The 19,514-nt window shown below is 33.5% G+C and overlaps 3 long non-coding RNA genes across 6 annotated transcripts; 1 reads left to right on the top strand and 2 right to left on the bottom strand.

The window, feature by feature from the left end:
* Positions 1 to 392: 392 nt before the first annotated feature.
* Positions 393 to 3,787, bottom strand: LOC144549073 (uncharacterized). Its single transcript, XR_013509562.1, has 4 exons — positions 2,086 to 3,787; positions 1,903 to 1,968; positions 1,453 to 1,535; positions 393 to 743 (listed from the first exon to the last, which is right to left on the bottom strand). It is a non-coding gene; the product is annotated as an uncharacterized LOC144549073 (long non-coding RNA).
* A 7,054-nt stretch (positions 3,788 to 10,841) lies between these two features.
* LOC144548770 (uncharacterized) lies at positions 10,842 to 14,967 on the top strand. Of its 4 annotated transcripts, none has more exons than XR_013509467.1 (7): positions 10,842 to 11,962; positions 11,996 to 12,743; positions 13,420 to 13,563; positions 13,898 to 14,134; positions 14,210 to 14,367; positions 14,456 to 14,561; positions 14,667 to 14,967. It is a non-coding gene; the product is annotated as an uncharacterized LOC144548770 (long non-coding RNA). The 4 variants fall into 4 exon arrangements; XR_013509466.1 differs by having other exon boundaries at positions 10,842 to 11,317; positions 11,644 to 12,743; XR_013509465.1 differs by having other exon boundaries at positions 10,842 to 12,743; positions 13,420 to 13,654.
* A 1,928-nt stretch (positions 14,968 to 16,895) lies between these two features.
* Positions 16,896 to 17,978, bottom strand: LOC144549156 (uncharacterized). The gene is made up of 2 exons (XR_013509592.1): positions 17,801 to 17,978; positions 16,896 to 17,262 (listed from the first exon to the last, which is right to left on the bottom strand). It is a non-coding gene; the product is annotated as an uncharacterized LOC144549156 (long non-coding RNA).
* Between the last annotated feature and the right edge of the window lie 1,536 nt (positions 17,979 to 19,514).

Genomic DNA, 19,514 nt, shown 5'->3' on the forward strand with positions numbered 1-19,514 from the left:
GATTAGTTGCAACGATATAGCATTGAGTAGTTGCATGGATAAAGTGTGTGGGTCCCATGGATTAGTTGCAACGATATAGCATTGAGTAGTTGCATGGTTAAATGTCGTGGGCCCCACATGGTTTGTTGCATGGATAATTAACCTATTAGTTGCATGGACAAAGAAGGTGGGCCCCACCAGGTTATTTGCTAAGATATTGTCTGGTCCCCATATTTGTATAGATTTTACGATGCAAAAAATTGTCGTTACCAAAAAAAAAATCCAGGCTCAATTCTATAATTCACCTCGTACCAATTTGGTACCTGTACCGATTTGGTACCAACCCATAAGCAACCAAGAAATCTTTTACATTACACATTGAAACATAATAAGAAAAACAACACAATAAAACATGGAAAGTAACATTTTAATTATCATTAATCATTATAGTAAATTCAAGCTTTCCTTGAAACATAAGACCAAAAAGGATTGCAACCACTTGTTTCTATAACCGAAATATACACGCAACCCAGCATCAAAAAATATACAAAAAGAGGCTACTTTTCTAGCTATACAAAATACCATTTTTATGTGATAATGGTTTATAACACTCCACACTAGAAGGGTTGGTTGTTCTGCCTTTCTTCCCCAAACCACTCGTCGTCAGCACCTAGACATGTTGCCACCTCATTTTCAAATTGCACATTGAGAAGTGCTTGGAAATTTCTTCCCCCATTTGATTCTGTAAAATCAGCACCTAGACCCTACATATACAACATATAGTATAGAATGAAATTTAATATTGATAATAAATTGTAGAAACACTCGAAAAGCATTAAAATAAGTATAATAGGTATATCTTCATAACCTACTACACATAAAAAATCAGTTTATCTTCATGACATAGGACTAAATGGTAAACTAAGTTTATCTTCATGACACTTGAACCAAGGTGCAGGTAGCTTATTTGTCACGCCGGTCACCTTTCTACCGCTTACTGCCCTTAACCATGATGTTATTGTAATAGTAAAAATCCCTAGGATTTGGTTGAACAACTATAGTTATTTGGTTATTCCTAGGAGGCTGGTTAGGGGGTATGGTACCATGGTACTATGCATAGCACATAATGATGCATGCTATGGATAAATATCTTCAATTTTAAGGTTCAATAATTCTTAGGAGGCTGGTTAGGGGTATGGTACTATGCATAGCGCATAATGATGCGTACTATGGGACTATTCATAGAGTTAAATATTTTTCGTCTTTCTTTGCAATTCTGACATAAAGATAGAACCTCTCATGTGTTACTGGAAGTCAGGCCTTTGCATCTCTCACTAATTTACATATTCTATGCACAAGTTCACTTTTTGTCTGGAGTTAAAATGAAAGAAGGCATTCAAATTCATTTTAATTTTCTTCTACTTAACATTACTGGTAAATTAGTGAGGGAAACACAAATTATGGTATCAGTACCTGGACCATTGATTATTAATGTCTCCAGTCGTTCTCCAACTGTTACCAATTTTGCTCCCCATTTTCTCGATTCTTGGTTTCGCCTTTTCATAAAAAAATAGAAATAAGAAGTGATTACAAAAAAGAAAGTATCGGAGTAACTAAAGAGAGCAATTGTATCTATACTAGATTATCATGTAAAGCCATAAAAGTATAAGAACACTTACACGTGTCTCGTCATCTAAAATGCCTAGATACACACTTATAACCAAATATATACTCAATAATTTAATCTATAACCAGATCTATAACCAAAGCTGCTACTAGCCTCAACTTTAACCAATCTATACTCAATAATTAACCATAAACCATAGTTAATCTACATTTATGCCCCACTTATAACCAAATTAACCTCAATATATCAAAACTGATGCAAGTTCAAAATAGATTAAATTAACTCACTTCAATTACCTTCAATATTGAATTTTCTCTCTTATTTGTACAGCTGTCAACCCACTACTTTGTCTTCACTGAAAACTGATGAAGATTAAAAAAACTGCAATTAGCACTGTTATGACAAAACGGGTGCAGAAATAATTATTAGAAAACACACCAGCAGTGATTAGGCAAGCATAAGAGGAGTGGAAACATTACCTTCTCAATATATGAACGAACCAGAAAGATCAATGAGTGTCAGATTCACAACTGCCATTGTTTCAAAAAGTTTATTAGAATACATGAAGGAATAAGCTATGATTCATACTGCCATTGCACCAATTTGGAATTATTAACTACTCAATAAACATTACATGTCAGATCTCAATAAACAATACACTTAAATTAATTGGAACATGAGAGATTGCTTTGGATCGACCGGTCTCAAGAGGTTCACATGAGCACAACAAAGGTTCACACGTTCAAATCGTAAAAAGTGTAATGAGAGCACCATGAATTATTAAGTAAAATAAGAAACTAGTACCCACAATATATTTTCCATTAATTACAAACAAGGTGTATGGAAATTAACCAACTCCTAAAGTCCACAACACATGTACCAATTGCAGTGCTAGAATTAGAGAATAATAAGCAATTATTGTTAAACTAGTGAGCATATTCATTGAATCTATAAAAAACTTCTACCTCAGGTTTTGGCCGATTTTGACACAACTTGAAATAACAAAAATTAACGAGGGGAAGGCAGAGAAGAGGTATAATAAGTCAAATTTTTCTATTATCATGTATTAAGCTAGTTTTATAATTGTTCGACACACATAGCATTGTACAGTTCCTTGATAACTTAGGGGTTGTTTTTGCAAATTTTAAGTGTCAACAAATCTCACATAGGTTCAGAGTGAAGTAACCTGTACTCAGAAAGTGTATGTGTCAATTTTTAGACATATACGCTGATCTAAGACTCAAAGAAGCAAAAATGTGAAAAGAAAATAAAACTCACAACAATGATTGCAACCATTATTTTTGCCTAGAACCGATTTAATAAAAATCTGCCCAGCCCAAATTCAAATAGAAAACAAGGTTAACCAGACCTATTTAAACTTTAAATTTGTAGCTTAGTCCTCCTGACAAGGGGTAATTACATATTTACAAGTCAAACCCTGGAGCTTAAGGAAAATTTTAAGCCAATCTTGGCAGACTGAGTACTGTACCAGTACGCATCCAGTTTCTGGTACAGGTGAATAACCTAGGCATCACAATTAATTCAAATCTATACAAAGTTTAAATTTAAATGTCAACAACGTAGAGAGTACTATTAAATTCTTGCATTTTATTCAAGAGGATCCAATCTCCTCTATTAATCAAGTTCTCTATATTATCATATATTCTAAATTAAGTACACACAAAATTATTGTTGAACATCTAATTTCCAGTTACAGTTTGTCTTTATGGGACCTCCCTGTTAGAAAACAAAAAGAAAAAAAATGGGGCACTTGAGTTATCAAGTTATTGCAAAAGATTGAAATTATAATTTAGTAATGTGGTTAAAAAAAGGAAAACATCAAACCCAAGACTTTAGCATCTTTATTCTAATGAATTAGAGAGGACGAAATAGTGTTATGATGAATTAACTCAATCAGAAAAATCAGTCAAATTTGGGACTACCCGTGTCGGAAGGTTACCACTTGCTAGTATCCAACGCTAAGTGGCGGCAGCCGTACCCCGTCCCGCCTGAGCCACCGGTCCGCCCGCCTTCCGCGGTTCCACCTGAGTGCGCACTGCCTGAGCAGGCTTGCCGTCGCTGCTCTTCTCATTTACGTTTCGCACTTTAGATCTAGGGTTTAGAAAACTAGGACTAGAAGGGGGAGTGTAGGCTTGGCGAGGGAGGGAGGGAGAAAGGGGATTGTGGTGAAAATGAAAATTGAAAGAATAAGGCGGCTGGGAGGGAGGGTAATTTGCGGAGGGGATAAGTAAGGTATAGGGTTGTTTTGTCTAGGTCCAATTTCTCTATAGTAACTCGAATTGTGAGTTTATATTTGGACTGTCCGATCAGAATCCGGTCCAAGATGAATGCACAAATATCTTTAATATTCGTGCCAGAAAAGATCGAATGGCCTGGATCTAATCTCAAAATTTGAGTTACTTTATGGGGTCCAAATTGCTAAGGGGTCAAAGTGGGAGGGAGATGAAAATTTTGTCAAGGAGGGAAACCAAATTTCTCTTGAGTGCACAGTGGGGGAAAACTAAATTTCAGGAGATAAATCGTTAACAGAGCAGTTTTAGCTTCATACAGAGTACTGAACACATTGGAATAATTGCAAGATATTTAATAATTACGTTTATTACTTTAATTCAGATTTCTAGATGTAGTTAGTATTTTATTGTTGTAATTAATTGAATATGATTGAAATTATATATGATATTTTCTTCACACAATTAAGATGTGAGTCAATGATAGAAACTAATTTTCTTGATACATACAAAATTACTTTATTATTGTTTAATTTAGATAAAAAATGAAAGTTCTACCGTATTTACTTTTCATTAATTAAATTTTATTTTTATTAATTGTTTAGTTTGAACTTCTAGATGTAATAGGTATTTTATTTTTGCAGTTCATATTTAAATGGGATTGAAATTATATATAGTACTTCATTTAGGAAATTGATTTAGAAAACAAAATAATTGCAAATGATATTAATGAAATTTATACGATAATTAATGGATAATTAATGGAAGAACATGTTTATGAATTACTACATGATTTAGATCAAAAAATTATATAGAATAAGCTTGTTGCATCAATAACTCATATCTATCATTGTTGAACATAGCATATGAACTCTCGTTGTGTGAGTTAATGAAAACCCACAAGTATGCGTCGTCCGATGGTCGATCGGAACTGTTAAAATTAAAGAGTATCACATTAAAATCATTGCAGTGAAGTTTGATGAAATTTTATGTTCATTTACCTATCCATCAAGGTCACGAAATATACAAACATCGTAGGGTCACAAACACTTCGCGTTGGATCGAAGATTCAACATAATAAAAGTTAAGATTTTTGTTGTTAAAATAGTTCAATGTTTTCCCCTGATCATTTAAAAAGTAATTTGGAAGTAATTCATCGAGGATCAACCGTCAATCGCTTACGTAAAAATGAACGGTCTGTAATCATTGGCTCAATTTTAAGAAGCAAATAATGACGAAATTCTAAAAAATTAACAATTACAAGCATTATTTGGTCACATGATATGTAAGAATGTAGAAAATATTTTTTTAGAAATTTATTCATATTATATGTTATACAAAATTCACAAATTTCATAATCTGTTGATATGAATCGTCCGATGGAAGATGAAGAGTCAGGATTACCAATGGATATCTCCATTACAGGGGCTGTTAGCAGGAGGTCCATTTCGCTGAGATGACATAACATTTATGTTTAGATCCACACTAGATGAAATCATCTGACTCCTTCAATAATCGTGCTAAATCTGATCATAGGCACCGATCTAACTATAAATATCTTGTTACCTCAGGGGATATAAATTTGTGGGTTGATGTATAAGTAAATGCGACTGAGAGTTCTCTGTACTCTGGGGACTTGGCAGTTTTTTTTTACTTCCCTCCTAAATTTTTACTAAATTTTAATTCCCTCATTTTTCACTTTCCTTACTGAATTTATCTTCTCAACGACATACCCCTTGTCCCCTTAATCGAGCAACACTGGAAATAGGAGATCCAGAAGCGAAATGCCTCAGTTAGGTTCTTGAAATTTCTTTATTTGTTGTCAATTAATTTCCTAGGAGTAAGTGCTTCAATTAAAATTGAACCAATGATCTTTCTAATTTTCTGTTCAATTTCGCTCACTTCTTGCAGTTGTGTGATTTGTTTCTTAGTGCAAAGAGAACAATTCTCCTTGCCGCCGTCTTCCTTCTCCCTCTGCATCTCTCTCTCTCGAGCCGCATGAAAAATTCTCCTTGCCGCCGCTGTCGCCAACATGGTCTCTCCTGGGTTTCTTCCAAGAGTAGCAGATGTTTTGAAGGGTCCTAGAATCTGATTGTAAGTAGTGATGCATGCAGTCAATTTGTTGCATTGATGCATGCATTTAAAGTGTTCGACAAAATGTCCGAACCAAAATACTAGGATTTTCACAGTATTTACACTTTTTATTGTTTTTATTAATTCTCGACAGTAGGCTCTTTTTGTGAAATCAAGTTCACTTGTTCTGGTCATTGCCTTGTCAGACTGTGCCAACCTCACTTTTATGTTTACTTACACATCTCTATCAAAAGTTTATCTTTACAAGATTCAATACAGTGGGTTGTATTACAGAGAGTCATGAGGTGCTCTGATTTTTTGATTGATTCAACCTCACTTGACTAAGATTCATCAACCTATAATTAAAACTATAAATCATAGTATGAATCTTTGTTGTAATTTCTTAGTTGGAATTAATACAACCTCACTTGACTAATCTACTTGTTCATGGTATGCTCTCTCTCTGATTTTGTTTACTCTACTTGTTAATTTGGTTACACTTCCACTACGCCACAAGGTGTTTGATGAAATGCCCCGCTGAATCACATGCATTCGTAAGTTTGAGTAAATTTTGTTGCATTGATGCATGCATTTAAAGTGTTCGACAAAATGCCCGAACCAAAAAGAAATTGAAGAAATTGAAGTTAGCAATTAAACCCTCATGTGGTATCATGTTAGTATTTATTATTTATGTGTTAGCAATCGGTTCGATACCATTACTAAACAAAGAACAAAAAATTTACGATGGCCCTTACAATGTAATTTATGCTTCATGCTACAATGATTAACTTATCTGTTCTATAATTTCGATCAGATCTAATTTAAACCAATATAGTTAGTATTTTCTTTTGCTCTCCCTCCCTCCCTCTTCTGTGTACTAATTAAATGGTAATAGTGAAATTTCAAGCAACTACCAGTGCCACTGTTGCAAACTAATAGTAAATGCTAAATGGTAAATTGCAATTACCAGTACCACTCTAATTTGTACTTTGTACAGTGTACCGATTACCACTGTTGAAAACCATAATTGGTAAATGGTATTAGCCTAATAGTAATAAAAAAATTTCAATAATCTTCACCAAAATGAAGGTCTGTAGTGTGGTATATATACTGATATGCACTGAACTGGATTGACAGAACTGGTAGACTACAGACCCCATGTGCTTTTTTTTTTTTTAAATCAACATGATGACATAATAGAATTATATATAGATATGCTTTTGAAATTTTATGTGCCTAAGTAAGATACTGGTACTACCAAAAATCAAAACAAGCGCATCTCATCTCAATAAATATTTTCATATAGGAGTGAAGTATAGTTTTCAAGGTTTTACCATCCACTTTCTATACAGTACTAGTGATTGTTGGCAATGGCTGACAAGAAAATGTGTCATCATTTTTTTTCTTTTGAAATGCTCACTTTGTAATGTAAATTTTTTTTTCAGCGTATGTAGGGGCTGCAAGTGATGAACTCATATTTTGTTGAAAGAGATAACTCAAGATTTTGTTTATCTAGGATAACTTTTGTCTAATGATTGAAATTGGATTTTAATTATTGTGAAACAATTTGCAAATTGGATTTTGTTGAAAATTGCAATCAGATTTTGTTTAAAATTGCAAACTCCGTTCAAATTTTGTTTGAAATTGGATTTTAATAATTTTGAATGCAACAAGTCACTACAAGTGGGGAGAAAACTCTCCACTGGTGTATCTCATTTACTTTATAATATATGTTGTAATTTACAAAATATATTTAATTTAAAAGGAGAGATCAAATTTCCTTCTAAATTTGAACAATATTAAGTAGGATGTGAAGAAATTAATATACTGCTGTAATGTATCACTTGTTGTAATTTATAAGAATATATTCAATTTGAAAGGAGAGATCAAATATATATAGAAAAGTCACTGTCCAGAAATTCAATAATTGTTGCATGGGTAGACCCATGCAACACATAGTTCAAAAAAATCGTCAAAACTTGTTGCATGGGTAATCCATGCAACAAATAGTTCGCAAATAATCCTCCAGACTTGTTGCATGGGTTACTCATGCAACTGTTTAGTTTAGATTTTAGAGATTTGTTGCATGGACAAGTCCATGCAACAAATAGTTCTCAAATAATTGTTGCATGGGTTACTCATGCAACAGTTTAGTCTAAATTTGAGAGACTTGTTGCATGGATATGAAATGAGTTGTTGCATGGACATTCATTAAAATATATTTTCTATTTCTGCTGATGGGTCATGGGTCATCAAATATTTGTTGCATGGATAAATAAGAGACAGTTGCATGGTTAACTATCACATTTGTTGCATGAGTAACAGTTGCATGGGACTGTCCATGCAACAAATTTAATTGTGTCAGAAATGCCAATACTTGTTGCATGGACACTACTTAACCATGCAACAATTATTTTTATCCATGCAAGAAACCCAGATTCTAGTAGTGCCCGTTCTATGAGATCGTACAATGGACCATGATTTTTTTGAGCTGTTTTTCGTTTAATTTGAGACTGGTCCATTGATTTTAAATGTTGTTCTAGGTGCAACCTGACCAAAGGACACTTATAGCCATTCCTCTTCATGCCTGCAATTAAAGGTTATTACAAGTCCTACACTTTCGCCATTAAAGACCCTTTTCGTGCAATTAATGTACCCTTTTTTTTGTGGTCAACCATCTTTCTAACAAATTTCCAACTGTTGTTGACTTTGGTCAAGAAAATATATCTCTAATAATTGAAAATAGAAAAAATAAATTAAAACAAAGTACCAGATTAAATATTGTGATAATTCATTGGCGCAAAAAAAATTATAAATAAAAATGTAGGTTCGAATTAATCTTTTATCTAATAAAAATGGTTTTTTTTTTATGAAGATTTGTGATTTTAATTATCGATCTTGGATCTGAGTCGTATTCTTGATTCTTCTCTTTTTTATTTTTTTAATTAAATAAAATAAATTAGAACAAGATTTTTTTTTCTTCTTCATTTTTTAACACGAGACATGGGACCTATCTGCTGACATCCATCCCTGTTGGCTCTCATACGCCACGTCCACTTAAGTTAATGAACAATTCTCTAAGAATGGATTACAAAAGTGAGCCCACCTGTCATAATATTTATCCCCGTAAGAAAATCTTCTTTCTTTTTTCGATCTCGTGAGAAAATCAATACACTTCTCAAGAAAAAAAATGAAGAAATTCTTTTATTTTGTTCTCTATTTAATTTTAGTGATTGCAGTTATCATGGCTAATCTTAATGTACCAATCACTGGAGAATTAAGAGAGCTTCTGGTAGTGCTATCTTTTGCCGCGTTTCTTAAATTTGTAGAGATAATTATTTGATATTAAGAGAGCTTCTGGTCCTTTTTAAAATCAATTCTATTGATAATTATTTGATATTCTCCAATATTTAATAGAAGAAAATTCAATAAAATATATCCTGCATTTATGATATTAAGGAAAAAAGTTTCTATAGTTTGCAACTTGATCGATATATAATGAACGAAATTGATATTTTATAAGAAGTAAAAAAATTCACACAAAATACATGTTGTATCACACAAATTGCATTATTTTAGTTGAACCTCCTATAAGAAATTTTTGTTTTATTTTATTTTATTTTTGTTGCTAATACACAGAAGGAAGTTTAATTTAATAGCTAGGAAAAACAAAGATAAGCCATATTTATAAATATGCTATACATATGTTCGTTCTGAATTTTCAAACAAAATTCAACCCTGAACCTGAAAGATTAATATTTAATATATTCAAAATGTGATAAATTGGAAAATGTTACTTTCGATTATTTAGAATTAATGTAGAACTTTAGAATATTTGAAATAAAATAAATAAAAAATTAATTTCTGAAAATCACTTTATTGAAACAAACTTACAAACTGAAATACAAACATCAAACTCAAATTTATTGACACATAATTTAAAAGAAAGAAAAAAAGTAATGGATAAGAACATAGCGAACTAAAAAAGATAAAACACCACTCCTATTAAAACCCTAGTTAATAAGAAAATAAAACAAGAAGATCAGGTATGAAATTAATAACATCGTATCCTTAATATCTTACATGGATGATAGATCGATGTAATTAAACCCAATTGCTTTTTTTCTTTCACGGAAAAATATATCTATGAATAATTTGCGCAAAACCTGAATTATAAATCTGAAATGCTAACGCAAAAAAATAATAATACTTGCTAATTAACCTCTTAAATCGATCCCCCCACGAAAGATGAATTATATATTTAAGTGTAAATTGATCGATTACCATCAAAAGATCTTTGAAGAGTAAAATTTAGATTTCTGTATCATGATATTTTTCGCTTCATCTAAATATTTAATCTCCAAAAACAAAACTCTTAATTACAAGTGCACTTTCTGCTTCTCCGAAGGGTATGACTCGGATGTCATCACCTATATATAACACTCTTATATATAAAGGGGCTATTCAAGAATGGTGGAACTGATAAGGTGAAACTGAGCTGGCATTGAATTTTCTAAATGTCATGATTTTCAAAGGGGTCATTTGGTTCGCGCTATAGATCATTCGAGAGAATAGAAGGATTTCAAGGAATATCATTTTCAGAATATGTATTATTATCATGTTTGATTCGTGTATGACTATCGCTTCAGTATTTCAAAAAATGTATTATTATTATTATGTTTGATTTGCACGTCTATTACAATGGCTATCAATACATGTCTTCACTGTTTTATATTTAGTTTACATTTATGCAAAAAACATGCATTGGACAAATATTTTTCTGAGTCAAAAGATGACAACTCAATTAATGAGATTAGAGATATTTGATAATTGGGTCAATATATGTATTTTTATGGATTTTCGTTGAGATAATATTATACTTCTATTATAAAGGATTGTCGTTAAAACACTACAAGAAATTATGCAATTAACGGCGCTGTGGGGCTCGGCGCGATAGAAAACGCCAGGATATGGTATAGATCGGGCGGCGTTGAGGGGCTCGGCGCGATAGGAATCGCCGGGATATGGTATGTAGTTTTCTCGGCGCGATAGGAAACCGCCGGGTGAATCTCTCCGCTGGCGCTCAATATCTCCAAATCGCGCTCTAGACCCCCAAATCGTCCCGCCTCCCTGCCTCCGCTCCTCTCCTCTCCTTTGCACTCACCTCTAGACCAAAACCCTTCCCGCCTCTATGCTCAATCCCCGCCTCTCCGCCTCTCCTCTTCAACCTTACTCTTGCCTCTCCGCCTCTTTGACCTTGCGGCTGCGGCGGCGCGACTTCGGCTGGTGACCACACCGTTCCCTCTTCTCCACTCTAGCGATACTCTCTATCTATCTGTGGAGCTCCGTCAATCAAGGCAAGTCTCATCTCGCTCTCTGTCACTTTCTGGTACGTACTAAGGCTTGAATTTAATTGCGAATTTTGCAAGATTCTTTAACAATTTAAGAGAAATTGAGAAACTGATAGAACGTGACAGTAATGGCGAAATTCAAGGAGAAGAGTGAAACTCAACTAATTTTACATGAAACCCGTTTTTCTTTCACTGAATTCCTTAAGATCTCATAATACAAGAAGAAATGAAGTGACGACAGGGACATTTGATTGAACTTGGGCATTTGATTTTCTGATTTGAACTTGGGCAATTGATTTTCTGATTTGAACTTGGGAATTTGATTGGTCACTTGAACCTTTTATTTTTTGTGTCGTGATGACAGGGATCAAATTTAAGGTGCTAACTTGTTAACTTCCATGACCAATTAAAATAATAGAAGATTGTTATTCTGTTGGTGATACTTTGATAATTTCCATGATCTATTTGCTCATGCCTCATGGCCTTTAGGTCAGTACTTTTCTCTTGACAAGTTGGTATTTTTAATCCTCAATCAAATCTCAAACCATGCACAGAACTTTATTTAAGCACCAAACCAGGATGTGCTTGGTATTTATGCAGCTTTCATGATATTATTTCATATCCTGTGATGGTTTTAACGAGGGGGGTAATTGAGAAGGTTTTTGTATCTCAATCTCATATAGGTTTTGTCATTTTTGTGTCTCAATCTTGTATAGGTTTTGTCATTTTTATATGGATACTATGCACAAGGACACAGTAAGTTTTACCATGAATGATTTTAGTGAGATAGAATTTGACATTACAATTGTCTTCTTCTTAAACTGTCCATTAAAAAGATCATTCAACTTCAAGTTTCTTCCTGTTTGGGTACTTGTAATATTAAGCAACTTTTTGCAAATATCATAAAAGATGGTATCTTATCCAGGTACTTATTCTGATCACTTGTTGTTTAAATTTTGAGATTTAGATCCAAAAGCATAACCCAAATTGAACTAGAATCTAGTTATCAGATAATTTTAAGTATGTAGATTTCTAGAACGGTGAAATTAACTTTGACCAATTTAGCTTCTCTTCCTCTGTTGCAATGAAAACAAACAGTGCAAAGAAAAGGAAGAAAAGTGCTCCACAGTTTCTATTTCACATGCTTTAAATTGATGAAGCACACATAGTCTTGTTAATAATACACTGTTCTTTTCCTTTTTGTCTTCAAATCTCAATTTACATTAGTATTACTAATGTTCTTGTCTTTCCGGCATAAATTCTGTCTACTCTGGTGTACTTTATAATATTACTGGAATTGTTATTTAAGTGTGTTTCTAACTAGGAAGCGAGCAACATTTGCTCCCTCTCCTCTCTCTCGGCACCTCACCGACAATCTCCATATAGGTAAGTACCTTTGGCCTCCTATTAGAAGCCCTAGAAGCTCGAAATTGGGAGTTTTTATGCCTCCAACTGTGAGTTCAGGTATATAAACTTGCACTGTCATTTTGGGTAATGTCAGCTCACCCAAAAATTTTAAGCAGTGAATCGCTATTATCTGAATCACTTTTTTGCATTTTGTACTTTGGGAGAAGGGAAAATAGTCATACCAATATTTATACAAAACTCAAGGATATAATTGTTAAATTTGTGTTAAAAAAGTTCTGATTTCTATCTGTTCCCTTTATATGGGTGGTTTTCACCATTATATCTTGGTATTAAATGTCTTGCTTAAGAAATAGATGCTGGAGTAAAAGGCATGAGTGTGCAAGAGACATTCTTCAGGGGGAGGGGGACTCCAACTTGGAGGTTGAAGGGCAAAATTGTCATTATATAAACCAGGTTGTTTTGTGAAATGAAAATGTTAGGCCAGTAAGGTGCAACATTAAATGTAGAGGTCGTTATATTAGACGAGGTGGACCAACTAATTGACACAATGTAAACTATTTTGTGTTGTTAGTTTACCATTATTTGACTTATTTAGTGTAAAATTTGCAAGTTAAGGTAAAGTGAGCTGATTTGTAAGTTGTAAACTATTTTCAGATAGAAATATTGGTTCCAGGTTGTTCCATGAGCATCCAAGACCAAAAATTTCCATTTTTAGAATTTTCTATGATTTATAGTAAATTTTTGAAATTTTCATTTTTTGGTACAATTTCAGGAACCTATAAAAGCAGAAGAGAATATCATAAAATTTTGTGAAGAAAATGGCTTGCTTGTTGTACTAGATGAAACCCTAGATGCTATTAAAGGAGATTTTGTAAATCACCTCTAAAAATATGCACATCCTGGAATAGCAGCCATAGTAAGCATTTTTTGTTTGAACTTTTCATTTTTTTGATGAAGGTGGTTTGTCTTCCAGTTTTAGAGTTAAAGAAGCTAGCTTGCATACAAATGTAAGAAATTTTCTTATACCTTCTTTTTATGAAGTCACTTAATTACTGTTATACCCTCATTAATTTAAGATCAGTTGGTCAGTAATGTATCCAACTTGCAAAATGTTGTTCAACTGTACCTCAATTTAAGACCCAGTATCATAATATGCAGCTGCATGTGAAGTGAAGTTGTTACTGAAACCCAATATATTTTTAATAAATTGATTAAAAATATCTAAGTAATTAAGCATTGGGCATATGCAGAAAAACACAGTCATATTTCTTCATGGATTTCTTGGTACGAGTGAAGATTGGGCCCCCATAATGAAATCTCTCTCCAATGATGCATGCACGATTTATGTGGACCTACCTGGGCACGGCAAATCATAGGTTCATGCGAAACAGGAATGCACCATCTCTACTGAAGAACAAAGGGTTGTTCTTGTTGGTAACTCAATGGGTGCAAGAATTGCATTGCACATGGCTCTAAACAGTAACAAGGTATCTCAATTTAAAAAAAAAAAAAAAAAATTAGTTGACTTGCAACTTTTGAAATCTTAAAAATATCATATGCAGATCAAAGGAGCTATTATAATATCAGGAAGCCCAAGGTTGAAAGAAGAATCAAATAGAAAGATACATCAGGCAATCGACAAATCAAGGGCTAAGTTGCTTATATCACATGGTTTGCATAATTTTCTAGAGACTTGGTATTCAACCAAGTTATGGTCAAGGTACCACTCAAGCTAGAGATTTGTAAAAATGAACTTGATATATATCTTGGTGATTCTGAGATAATTTATTAATTCCATATAATTTCAGCCTAAGAGCCACATTTTGATAGACTTCTCCAGAATCATACCCAGCATGACGATGTCGAATCTCTGGCTAAGGTTTTACACGATTCAAGTCATGTAGCAAATCAAAGGTACTACACAAGATTTGATTCGTTATACCATTTCTATTGCAAGCTTATGAATGACTTGTATTACAGTACCAGTATTTAAGTGAATGTGAACTGGTATATATTCAGGTCTCTTTGGGATGATTTGAAAGATTGTAAGAAGCCCCTTGTTTTCATAGCTGGTGAAAAGGATTCAAAATTTGTAAATATATCTTACCAGATGCATAATGAAATGGAGCGTTTTTCTGAGGTGTTTATAGTTTCAGACTGTGGCAATGCTGTTCATTTTGGGGTAAAGTGGGTTGATTTGTAAGTTGTAAACTATTTTCAGATAGAAATACGGGTTCCAGGTTGTTTCATGAGCATCCCAGACCAAAAATTTTCATTTTTGGAATTTTTATGATTTATATGGAATTTTTTGTGATTTATAGTGAATTTTTGAAATTTTAATTTTTTTTTTATTATACCGTGCCTTTGGCGGCGTTTTTAAAGCGCCGGGAAAGACTTTCTTCAAAAAAATGGTAATCCTTTTGGCGGCGTTTCCAAACGCCGGGAATAAAGCTTTCAAATGCCGGGAAAAAGCCTGCAAACGCCAGGAAAGATTATTCGGGCGACGCCTCTTCAACGCCGGGAAAAGCATCCAAACGCCGGGAATAGCCTATAAGCGCCGGGAAAACCATATTTCGGGCGGCGCTTACAAATGCCGGTAAAGGTATCTGGAAGCGCCGGGAAAGGTTTTTGCCGACGGAGATATTCCTGGCACTTGCACAAGCGCCGAAAAAGACATTTAGTGGCGTTTTGCATACTATTTAGCGGCATTTGTAAGCGCCGGGAAAGGGTAGTTTTCTTGTAGTGAAATCAAGGTTCTGAAACTCGGAATCGGAATCGGAATCGGATTTTTGACCCCTGAGTCAGAATCGGATGAATCGGCCGGAATAAGAAGAATCTGATCGGTAACTCGGGGTTTTTTTGGCAGAACCCTTGTTTTGTAGCCAAAAAATAGGAAAAAATTGATAAAAATAATTTGTAAAAAAACTATGTTAATTAAGACAATATTACACTCAAATTGTTATATCCCAAAATTTTAAATAAATATTAATCATGATAAATTAGAAATTTTTCACTCAACTAAATTTTTTACTAATTAATCCAATGATTATGATTGTTTAGAACTTATATTATTAATTTAAAATATAAATTGAAAATTTTGAGATATAAATAATTTATGAAATTATATAAATAAAATGAGAATTTGAAATTAAAATAAAATGATTTGTGTAAAGAAATAAATAAATAGGTTTGTAATTAGTAGAATAAATATACAAGTTTTGTACGAATAATTATATATATAAATTGCAAATTTTATTTATTTAGAAATTATAAAGATGTGAGTTGATAATTACATGTATATATACATATATACTAATTGATATTGAATTATCCGGATTCTGAGAAAATTCAAAATCTGAAAATTTATTTACAAGTTTTGTTAGATTATTGGAAATATAATTATTCTAATTATCATGTATGAATATATATAAATTGAATTCTAAAATTTGAAAGATAGAAATGTGAATTATTCGTGCAAATTAATCGTAAATTTTTACAAGAATTTGGATTGAAATTTTTACAACCGTAATGAATTATAAAACAAATTAAGTGAGTTCATATAAATTCTGAATTGTTTGAACCATTGGATCACAGATAGCACGAATCTTGAAATCATCTAGTCACTTGATTTGGATTGAATGACAAAAGGAATTTAACTCAAATGAATAGAAATTTCGGATCCATTTCAAATCCCCTCCATTCCTCTCGTTTATCTCCCTCACTGACAGTGGACCCCCCCTACCCCCCCCCCCCCCCCCCCACAGATCCTCTTCTTTCTCTCTTCTGTCGCCTTTCACTCAAATGGCATAGCTTCTATGCCTTTCACTCAAATCGAATGGCACAGCTTCTATGCCTCTCAACGATCTCCTCAGCCGGTCTTCAGCCTTCTCCGACAGGGACTCATCTCCTCCTACGGCAGAGCACAGTCCAGGTTAGTTGGAAATCAGAATTTTTTGAAATGAAATCGGCTCAAATCGGCTCAACTCGGCTTGAATCGGTGTAACTCGGCCGGAAAATCGGAAAATCGGCCGATTCCATCACTGTTCATCCGAGTTTTACCGAAAAACTCGCACGGGCGTGAGAATCGGGTAAAACTCGGCCCGGACACCGCCGATTCCGAGTCGACTTGGCCAAGTCAACTCGGAATCGGTCGATTTTCGGAACCATGACTTAAAATTTTGTGGATGCTAGATACTTGTTACTGTTCAAGTACTTGTACTGTTATTAATATACAGAAATCTACAAAAATTGTGTGTCAGTATGCAAAATGTGATTACGTTGTTAATAGTACAAAAGTAACAAAACAAAATTAACAAATAATTGTAAACTTGTTACTGTTTACATAAAAATAAAAAATCTCTGAAAACAAACTTGAAAACTAAAATTTACATATAAACCAAAAAATCTAAAGAAATTAAACAAAACCAAAAAATGCATAGAAACCCAAAAACCTAAAGCACATCGATAGGAAGGAAACTTGGACAAGTGTATTCCGAATATGCTCTTTAATCAAGCCCAGGGCATATGTGTCTGTCAGCTATACCAGTAAACTGGTTCGGTTGTTTAAAAGCATTAGATAAAAGCTTCAAATCTGGGACAAATAAACATTGCATAACTGGAAAAAGATAAAAGCAAAGGGTCAGAAATAACCAGAATATATCAATGCACCAAAATAAGATACCCTATCAACTAATGTCATCTAATAAAAATAAATTGGATATGAAGATAAATTATACATTGGATGAAAATTATTGCATTTAATAAAAGAAAAGCTTAAGGAAGCAAGAAAATAAAAGTTGAAATAAAATTCCTGCAAAGATTGCTAGATCCATCTCAGTATCAGCGTACTTAGACTAGTAATATACCATAAGAACTCAACAAATGTTGTAGTTTCTTACTATTCCTTTTTTTTTTCTGGGTGTGATAATAATCAGATCACATGATGTATTGATGGGGGTGCTTGGTGGAATTATGATTGTACCAGTACCAAAAGTATTTACTGGCATTGTTCCAATGTGTTTTTTTAGCACGGTAATCAACATTTTTGAGGTATTTGTACCAGTATCCTTATTCTTCTATAATGTTCAATATTCAACCAATGAACAAAATGGAAACAAATTTAAACTCTCAGCAGATGAACAAACAACCAAAACCTGTGAAATTTCTACAAGGATGCATATCAAGATGTCAAGATCGAAGAAAGCAACAGCATCAGTTGGTACTGTATCAAGTATCTTGCGAAATTCATACACTAGACACTCTTATTACGTGAAAGAAAAATTCAAAAAGGCCAAGCCCATCAAGTTAATCTGAAGACGAAATCAACATAGTAACATCAAGTTGATATTTCAATTTTTTTTTTTTTTTTTGGCATACACAAGTATTTAACACCGCCAAGTCCAGCATCTGATTTGGCCAATTAAGATGCAAGAACAGAAAAAGAGTTCCAAATTATTTGAATTTTAAATTGAGAAATTTTTTGCATGAAGAGGGACAAGGTCCGGGAACCCAGAAACCGCAGATATATTTGACAAATGAAATTATTAATTAATTGAAGAAAGAAGGAAAGATCAGATCCTCAAGAGTCAATTAGTCAAAATCTTCTCTGGCATAAATCATTGAAAAAAAAAAACTTTGGACAGTGTGTTGCTTCCTTCATCGAACAAGGAAGAGGTAACCAAGGAGAAGTCAGTGCAGTGTGGAGGCAAACCAAGGAGAGAGAGAGAGAGAGAATCGGAGAAGAGAGAAAGAGCAAACCGAGGAGTAAGTCGGAGAGGAATCACTTGGAGAGGAGAGATGCACACTGAGAAAAAAGAGAAGAAAGTTGTAGAAGAGAGCAAACTCAGAAAAGCATGTCGGAGAGTAATGCGCTTGGAGATCAGGAGAGAGGCACAGGAGAGGTGTTGGGAGAGGTGTATGCAAAAAGAAAAAAGATTTTTGAGAAACAGTGACTAGAAGAGATTACCGTCGAGCGGGAATGAAAAAATTCCATGTTTTTTTTTTTGCTATCGCTATACCCAAGGAAATTTCAACATTACTGATAGCTAATTTAAAATGAGTGAGCTTGAACATTCTCCTCCTCATCCCTAAGAACTGGCGGGGGTGTAGAGAAGATGGACACGGCCAACTCAGTTGCATAGTCAGGCTGAGTCTATGATCCGCTACCGCTGACCTCTCTATCGTGTGGCCTCTCTGTAGCATATTGTTGTCATATAGGAGGCTTAGTCGGGGATAGGGGTGGTGCACTGTATCATGAGCTAGTAGGGTAATTGTACTAAATTAAACTAATTATAAGTAAGTTGATTACGCTAAATTGTGCTAATCATACTAAAATATGATAAATTATGTTAATTAAGCTAAAATATGTTAAATTAGAGTAATTATACTAAAATACACTAAATTATACAAAATTATACCAATTAAAACTAATTAACACTAATTAAAACTAATCGGTACTAAATTATACTAATGTTGGTACATTTCTAACAAATTCTAACAATTTACAACTATTTTGGACTTAAAATAAATTTTTAAAAAATATAGGAACTTACTTGCAAATGTGGAAAAAGAACAAATTTGGGGAAAGAGAGAAACTGAGGAGAGATGTAAAATTTGATAGAATGATTACTTTTGAAAATCCGGATCACTGCCCAAATATTTATAAACGTCCGCACCGGCTAGTTTTTGATCGGTTGGGTTTAAAATTAGGATCGGTCATTTTTTGACCGGTCTGGATATTTTTACGAATATCTAGTTTAGCTAAGTATATTTGATATTTTTTATTTAATTTTGAATATTAAAAAAAATCGGTATACTCTTCCAAGTTCCTAACTTCCCTATTTTTTGTAGGACTAACTACAATCATCA

The sequence above is a fragment of the Carex rostrata genome, chromosome 34 (genome assembly GCF_964058835.1).
Source record: "Carex rostrata chromosome 34, lpCarRost1.2, whole genome shotgun sequence".
NCBI classification, from domain to species: Eukaryota; Viridiplantae; Streptophyta; class Magnoliopsida; order Poales; family Cyperaceae; genus Carex; species Carex rostrata.